This window comes from Anolis sagrei, chromosome Y, assembly GCF_037176765.1.
Source record: "Anolis sagrei isolate rAnoSag1 chromosome Y, rAnoSag1.mat, whole genome shotgun sequence".
Taxonomy (NCBI): domain Eukaryota; kingdom Metazoa; phylum Chordata; class Lepidosauria; order Squamata; family Dactyloidae; genus Anolis; species Anolis sagrei.
This window is the reverse complement of record NC_090035.1, coordinates 49,560,247-49,567,454: the sequence shown is the minus strand read 5'-3', so window position 1 is coordinate 49,567,454 and position 7,208 is coordinate 49,560,247. Positions and strand designations below refer to the sequence as shown.

Here is a 7,208-nt window from a genome sequence, read left to right as displayed (position 1 = left end):
TTAAGTTTCATAAAATGGGAGCTATCCATGGGGCTGTATTGAGGGTTCTCACTCTTATAAAACTCCGCGGTTTGGGAGAGAGCACCCTCAGGATGGCCTTCGACAGTGGTACACGCATATCCTTGGAGGTGGTCAGAAGGAGTGATACGTAGCTCAGGGACAAGGCTCGCTAGGTGGTCATTAACTCATGAGTTATATTTGATATGTTTACAGATTTTCCCTTTACAAGTAATTACAAGTTATTTGTTTTCGTGAGACCCATTTTCTTATATCTGGTCTCTATTTCATGGTGGGAGTTGAAACTCCCCAGGTATCCATGCATCCCCCACCCCCCACCCCCAAGAGAAGCACACAGAGTAGCCTGGTCACTCAATATATAGGTTTCTTTTAATATAAAAAGTGTCTATTAAAAATTACTTTCTAAATACACAAAAAGACTAGTTGGGGTGCAAAGCGGAAAGGGGAAAGAAAAAAAGGGGACCTGGGGGGCAGTGGATGAAGGCAACTTGGCCCGGGGGAAGGAAGCAGGCAAGCAGGAGCTTATTTGGTGAGAATCAGGAGGTGTGTTCCGTCTCCAAGCGACAACTAAGTCTGGCATGTTTAGTTGTACAATTCAAATCAGTAATGGACACCGCAAGTTGGAGTGGGATTCATCCTTGGTTGTCTCCTTTCTTTCGTTCGTTCTTTTTTTCCTTTTGCACAATCTACAAAGCTGTACATATGATTCCAAATCCAGGGGAAGGTAAAGGAGAAGGGGGTAAAGAAGGCAGGACAAAAGAGTCACATGTGCATACGCAAGCACACGTCCATGCGCACGCACACCCTGAGCTCAGCACTGGCGCAAAAGGGGGCACACAAGAAGGAAGGAAATACTCAGTTCAGTTTACAAAGTGGCCAATGAGAACTCAGAAAATACCGTTGCTCCCCTCCTTCTCCCCTCTTCTCAACCAAAGAGGGTGACTTGCTTGTCTTCATTCTTTCCTTTTTCCTAGATTTTTTTTTTTACTTTCAAAATACAAATTTGGATCTTTGGATGTGTAACTGCCAAAAAACAAACAATTTCTTTCTTTTCTTTTAAAAAAATCCCCCTAAACAATAAAAAGCAACTGAAAACCTCAATGAAACCTATGCTTAAATTTGCACTTCACAAAACCACAGCAGATGTACAGATGCAATATACAATACACGATTTATAATAAAACATTATATACAATAAATAGGTTCTTGTTACTTTTTGTCAATCTGCAAATAGATTTCTCAGTGCATACCTGACCCAATTAGCTTCTCTCCTGCCTTGACTTGGTCTAGATTCGGATTCCCCCCCCCCCCTTTTTGTCTTCAAAAACATTGATTTCTGATGTTTGAAAAACATTGTGTGTTTGTAATGTATTGTCAAAGGCTTTCATGGCCAGAATCACTGGGTTGGGGTGAGTTTTCCAGGCTGTCTGACCATGTTTCAGAAACATTCTCTCCTGACGTTTCACCTGTGCCTATGGCAGGCATCCTTAGAAGTTGTGAGGTCTGTTGGAAAATAGGCAAGTGAGGTTTATATATCTGTGCAATGATGTCCAGGGTGGGAGAAAAAACTCTTCTTTGCTGGGGGCAGGTGTGGATGTTTCAAGTGGCCACCTTTATTAGTGTTTAATGGCCTTGCAGTTTCAAGGTCCGGCTGCTTGCTGCTTGGGGGAATCCTTTGTTGCCGGGGGGAGGGGGGAGTGATTAGCTTGCCCTGATTGCTTCCAGTCTGGAATTCCTCTGATTTTGCGTGCTCTTTATTTACTGTCCTGATTTTAGAGTTTTTAAAAACTGATGACCAGATTTTGTTCATTTTCATTGTTTTCTCTTTTCTCTTGAAATTGTCCACTTGCTTTTTGCGGATTTCAGTGGCTTCTCTGTGTAGTCTGGCATGGTGGTTGTTAGAGTGGTCCAGCATTTCTGAGTTCTCAAATAATATGCTGTGTCCAGGTTGGTTTATTAGGTGTTCTGCGATGGCTGACTTCTCTGGTTGAGTTAGTCTGTAGTGCTTTTCACGTTTCTTGATTCGTGTTCAGGCAATGCTGCATTTGGTGGTCCCTATGTAAACTTGTCTTCAGCTGCACGGTATACGGTAGACTCCTGCAGCGGTGAGAAGATCCCTCTTGTCCTTCAACCAGAGAAGTCAGCCATAGCAGGACAGTAAATAAAGAACAATACTCAAAAAACAGGGGAATTCCAGACTAGAAGCAATCAGTACCAGCCAATCACCTTCCAACAAAGGATTCCCCCAGGCAGTAAGAATCCAGACCTTGAAACTGCCAAACCATTAAATGCTAATCAAAGTGGCCAATTGCAACATTCACACTTCCCTCCAACAGGCAAGAGTTCTTTCTCCTACCTGGATATTCCACAGGTATATAAATCCTATTTTCCTAATTTCCAACAGACCTCACAACTTCTGAGGATGCCTGCCATAGATGCAGGCAAAACCTCAGGAGAGAATGCTTCTGGAACATGGCCAGACAGCCCAGGAAACTCACAACAACCCATACTATGTGTGTGTGTTTCATTGTGTTTGCTCTTTTGTATTGTTTTTTTTATTTTCTTTTAAAAAATTTTTTGAAAAGTATTTACAATTGCTGGTTTTATGCAGAAAGAAAAGCCCCCCAGAACTGCTCCTCACCCCCCCCCCCCACTTGCTTCTCAATAGAGGAGACAAACGCATTTTGGGGACAGAGAGGGGGCAGGATAGGCAGCAACACAGGGGGGCACAGGAATACAGAGAGAGGATGGGGACAGGGCAGGAAAGGCAAGGCGAGACATTTGTATTCTTGCTGGGCCTTCTGGGTGGATGAGGGTTTCTCTGGTGCAGCTCCCACTTCTTCCTATCCCACCTATCTACCGAGAAGCAATGTGAAGAGCAGCCCCGGTTTGTTGCAGGAGCCGAAGGAGGGTCTTCTTCCTCTTGATCATGGAAACTGGAAAAGGAAACAAAGAGGCCTTGTGAATGCTAGCAAATCTCTCTCTCTCTCTCTCTCTATATATATATATATATATGCTCTGTTCGTTTTGAGTGACATCATAACTCAAAAACCACTGGACTAATTACCACCAAATTTGGCCACAAGATACCTACTAATCCAAGTGTGAGGAAGCTGGGCAATTATCAATACCAATTTAGCAGCTGTTTTACAAAGGGGCCACTAATTAAAAAGGGTTTACTTATTTGATAGCGTAGCTTACGTTTAATGTCCCTGATTTGGTCTTACTTCTTATGCAGGGCTGTTTGACTTAGAAGAAACTGTATCAGAGGCAGGGCTTGTGAAAAAAACAGTAACAAGTTTATTGGAATATAACAAGAGTAGAATAGATTCAATGTTACTTCACTCAAGAGGCACAAACTTAGTTGGTTACATTTATAAAGATTCTTTAGGCAGATATTCCCTTCTTTAACAACCATTCTAGTAATACAAATAAGCCAGTTGACTTATTTAACTGTATTGGCTCCATGCCAAACTTTGATTCTTAACTAAGAATCAGTTCTCTCTGTAGTTCTATCACTACAGGACTCCTGTTGGATTTCCACTTCCACACAGGATCAACTACCTCTGTAATTTACTAATTACAGATCAGTTCCCTGATCCTCTCACTAGAGAATCCTCTTCTGTAACTACCCGGTTACAGGCTGCTGATCCACAGATCAGTCCTATTCTGTAACTCTCCGGCTACAGACTGACCACTTTCAAAAAGCTGCACTGTCAAGTGGCAGTTGGCTCCGCCCCATTGCTATGACAACTCAGCTAAAGGCAAGCCAAGCCAGTTACCATCCCTAGTAAAATATAATTCTACATACTCACCATAACTTACTTTTGTCTAAGCAATACATAACTATAGGAATAAAAATACACATCATCACACCAAGTAGTGACCATCACTAAAAAAAAAGATTTTGTCATTTGGAAGTTGTAGTTGCTGGGATTTATAGTTCACCTACAATCAAAGAGCATTCTGAACTCCACCAAATGATGGAATTGAACCAAACTGGTACACAGAACTCCCATGAACAGAAAATACTGGAAGGGTTTGGTAGGCATTGACCTTGAGTTTGGGAGTTGTAGTTCACCTACATCCAGAGAGCACTGTGGACTCAAACAATGATGGATCTGGACCAAACTTGGCACAAGTACTCAATATGCACAATATGAATACAGATGGATTGGGGGGAAATAGACATTTGGGAGTTGTAGTTCCCGGGATTTATAATTCACCTACAATCAAAGAGCATTCCAAACTCCACCAATGACAGAATTGAGTCAAACTTCCCACACAGAACCCCCATGACCAACAGAAAATGCTGTGTTTTCTGGTAGTCTTTGGTAACCCTTCTCATACCCTCCCCCCCCCCCCCCCCCCGGTCTAACACCCTTCACCAGGGCAAGAAAACATAATCAAAGCCCTCCTGACAAAAAGCCATCCTGGCATAGATATAGATAGAAATATATGATTCACACACACACATATGTATATGGCAGATATAGTATCATAGATTTGAAAGGGACCCCTAAAGAAGTACAATTACATGTTACATGTTCCAGAGTGGGCAAACCAGACCATCTCCACATCAACACTGACAAAGGAACAACAAGAAATACTGTTTACCCACAAACATAAAGAAAATACATATATTAGAAACCAACACTTTTCTCATTATTTTATTTTCCAGATCACCAGACTGGGCCACAGTAAAATGTGGCAGGTGACCGCTACTGTGTGTATTTATGTATATTGGTAGGTTACATACCTGTGACCATCTTCCTTCGAGTGGTGCTCTGTGAATTCACACATGTGGAGTGTCTGCGCCTGCGCAGGCACCAACGGAAACTTCCCTAGTTTAAACTTTTACAGTTTTGGTGCTAACCCTGGCCAGTCCCAGGCAGGGCATAAAAGGCACCCCGTGCGCACACTCAGCAGTTCCTACGCCACAAGGCAGCAAGAAAGGCAGAGGCTTGTTAGAGGGGAAGCTGGGGGGGTTTGTGTGAATTCACAGAGCACCACTTGAAGAAAGATGGTCACAGGTATGTAACCTACCATTGGGGAAACCCAACTTGGCCACAAAAGTAGGAAAGAAACCAATAGCCAGACAACCAGAGATTGAGAACAACAACCTTCATGAACCCTTTACATCTACTGAATTGGACATGGCTCTCAATAAATGTAAAAATGGCAAAGCAGCTGGCCTGGATGATCTACGGAAGGAACAAATCAAGAACTTTGGTCCAAAAGCAAGGCACTGGCTGCTGGAGCTGATGAACAACTGCACTGCATCCTGTCAGATCCCCAAAATCTGGAGGAAAGCAAGAGTCATTGCCATCTTGAAGCCAGGCAAAGACCGTAATGATCCAAAAGCTACAGACCAATCTCCCTGTTGTGCCACCTCTACAAAGTTCTGGAGAGACCTATTTTGCATAAAATTATGGAAAAAAAGACCCATGTCTGATCCTACAGCAAGCTGGCTTCAGAAAAGGCAAAAGCTGCACATTGCAAGTGTTGAACCTGACTAATAGAAGATGGCTTTGAAAGGCAGTAGATAACAGGAGCTGTCTTCAAAGACCTGTCAGCCTGTGATACTGTGAACCATGGCATCCTCCTGAGAAAAATGTATAATATCACAAAGGACTACCACCTCACTTGCCTCATAGGAAACCTGCTACAAAACAGGAGCTTTTTTGTTGAGTTCTAGGGCCAGAGAAGCAGATGGTGGAAACAGAAGAATGACCTGCTTCAGGGGAGTGTGCTTGCTCCATCCATGTTCAACATCTACACAAATGACCAGCCACTGCCAGAAGGGACAGAGAGCATCTATGTTGATGATCGTGCCATTACTGCTCAAGTAGAGAGCTTTGATATTGTAGAACAGAAGCTTTCCGAAGCTCTAGGTGTTCTTACTGCCTATTGCAGGGAAAACCACCTGATCTGCAACCCATCTAAAACACAGACATGTGCCTTTCATCTCAAGAATAGAGAAGCATCCCGAGCTCTGAAGATCACATGGGAAGGAATCCCACTGGAGCATTGCAGCGCACCCAAATAGCTGGGAGTCACTCTGGACCGTGCTCTTACCTACAAGAAGCACTGCCTGAACATCAAGCAAAAAGTGGGTGTTAGAAACAATATCATACGAAAGCTGACTGGCACAACCTGGGGATCACAACCAGATACAGTGAAGACATCTGCCCTTGCGCTGTACTACTTTGCTGCTGAGTATGCATGCCCAGTGTGGAACACATCTCACCACACTAAAACAGTGGATGTGGCTCTTAATGAAACATGCCACATTATCACGGGGTGTCTGCGCCCTACACTACTGGAGAAACTACACTGCTTAGCCGGTATTGCACCACCTGACATCCGCCAGGAAGTAGCAGCCAATGGTGAAAGGACCAAGGCAGAGACATCTCCAGCTCATCCCCTGGGTATCAGCCAGCACGTCAATGACTTAAATCTAGAAATAGTTTTCTAAGATCTACTGAGACATTCGCTGGAACACCTCAGCACGCGAGAGTCCAAAAGTGGCAGGCTCAAACCCAAAACCTCAACCAATGGCTGATACCAAAAAAGAGACTCCCCCTGGGCACACAGAGGACTGGGCGACTTGGAAGGTGCTGAACAGACTGCACTCTGGCACCACAAGATGTAGAGCCAACCTTCAGAAATGGGGCTACAAAGTGGAATCCTCGACATGCGAGTGTGGAGAGGAGCAAACCACTGACCACTTGCTGCAATGCAACCTAAACCCTGCCACATGCACAATGGAGGACACCAGAAGCACATGCACAATGGAGGACACCAGAAGCACTCCAAGTGGCCAGATACTGGTCAAAGGACATTTAATCAACTACCAAAGTCACAAATTTTGTATTTTGTCTGTCTGTTTGCTTTGTTCTGATAGAAATGTAATATAATTGACTGGTTGCCCTGACACGACAAATAAATAAACCTACCATTTTTCTTTGTGGTCTCTGTGAATGCACACATGTGGAGACTAGCAAGCTGAGGTCCCGGAGGCAGGAAAAACAAACTGACCCTTTAATAAAGGACCAAACAGTTTTATTGAAGTATCAAAAACCACAGTATCCCCTGAAAGAAGGGGAACAACACATTCATAACACAAGAGTTCGTGATCCTCCTTCGGCCAGAAAAGAAGGCCGTTACCAAAGTATGAACACACTCAT

General features: G+C 43.7%; 1 protein-coding gene across 3 annotated transcripts in view; it reads right to left on the bottom strand.

Annotated features, from left to right (window-relative positions):
- Positions 1-368: 368 nt before the first annotated feature.
- Positions 369-7,208, bottom strand: part of LOC137095239 (transcription factor Gibbin-like) — a 660,796-nt gene continuing 653,956 nt past the window's right edge. For 2 of the 3 annotated variants that reach the window (XR_010908819.1, XM_067461679.1), the window contains one exon: positions 369-2,954. The gene's annotated coding sequence lies outside the window, so the exon portion shown is untranslated. Of the gene's footprint in view, positions 2,955-3,219; positions 3,295-7,208 lie in introns of all 3 variants that reach the window. The other variant, XR_010908820.1, reaches the window with a different exon arrangement.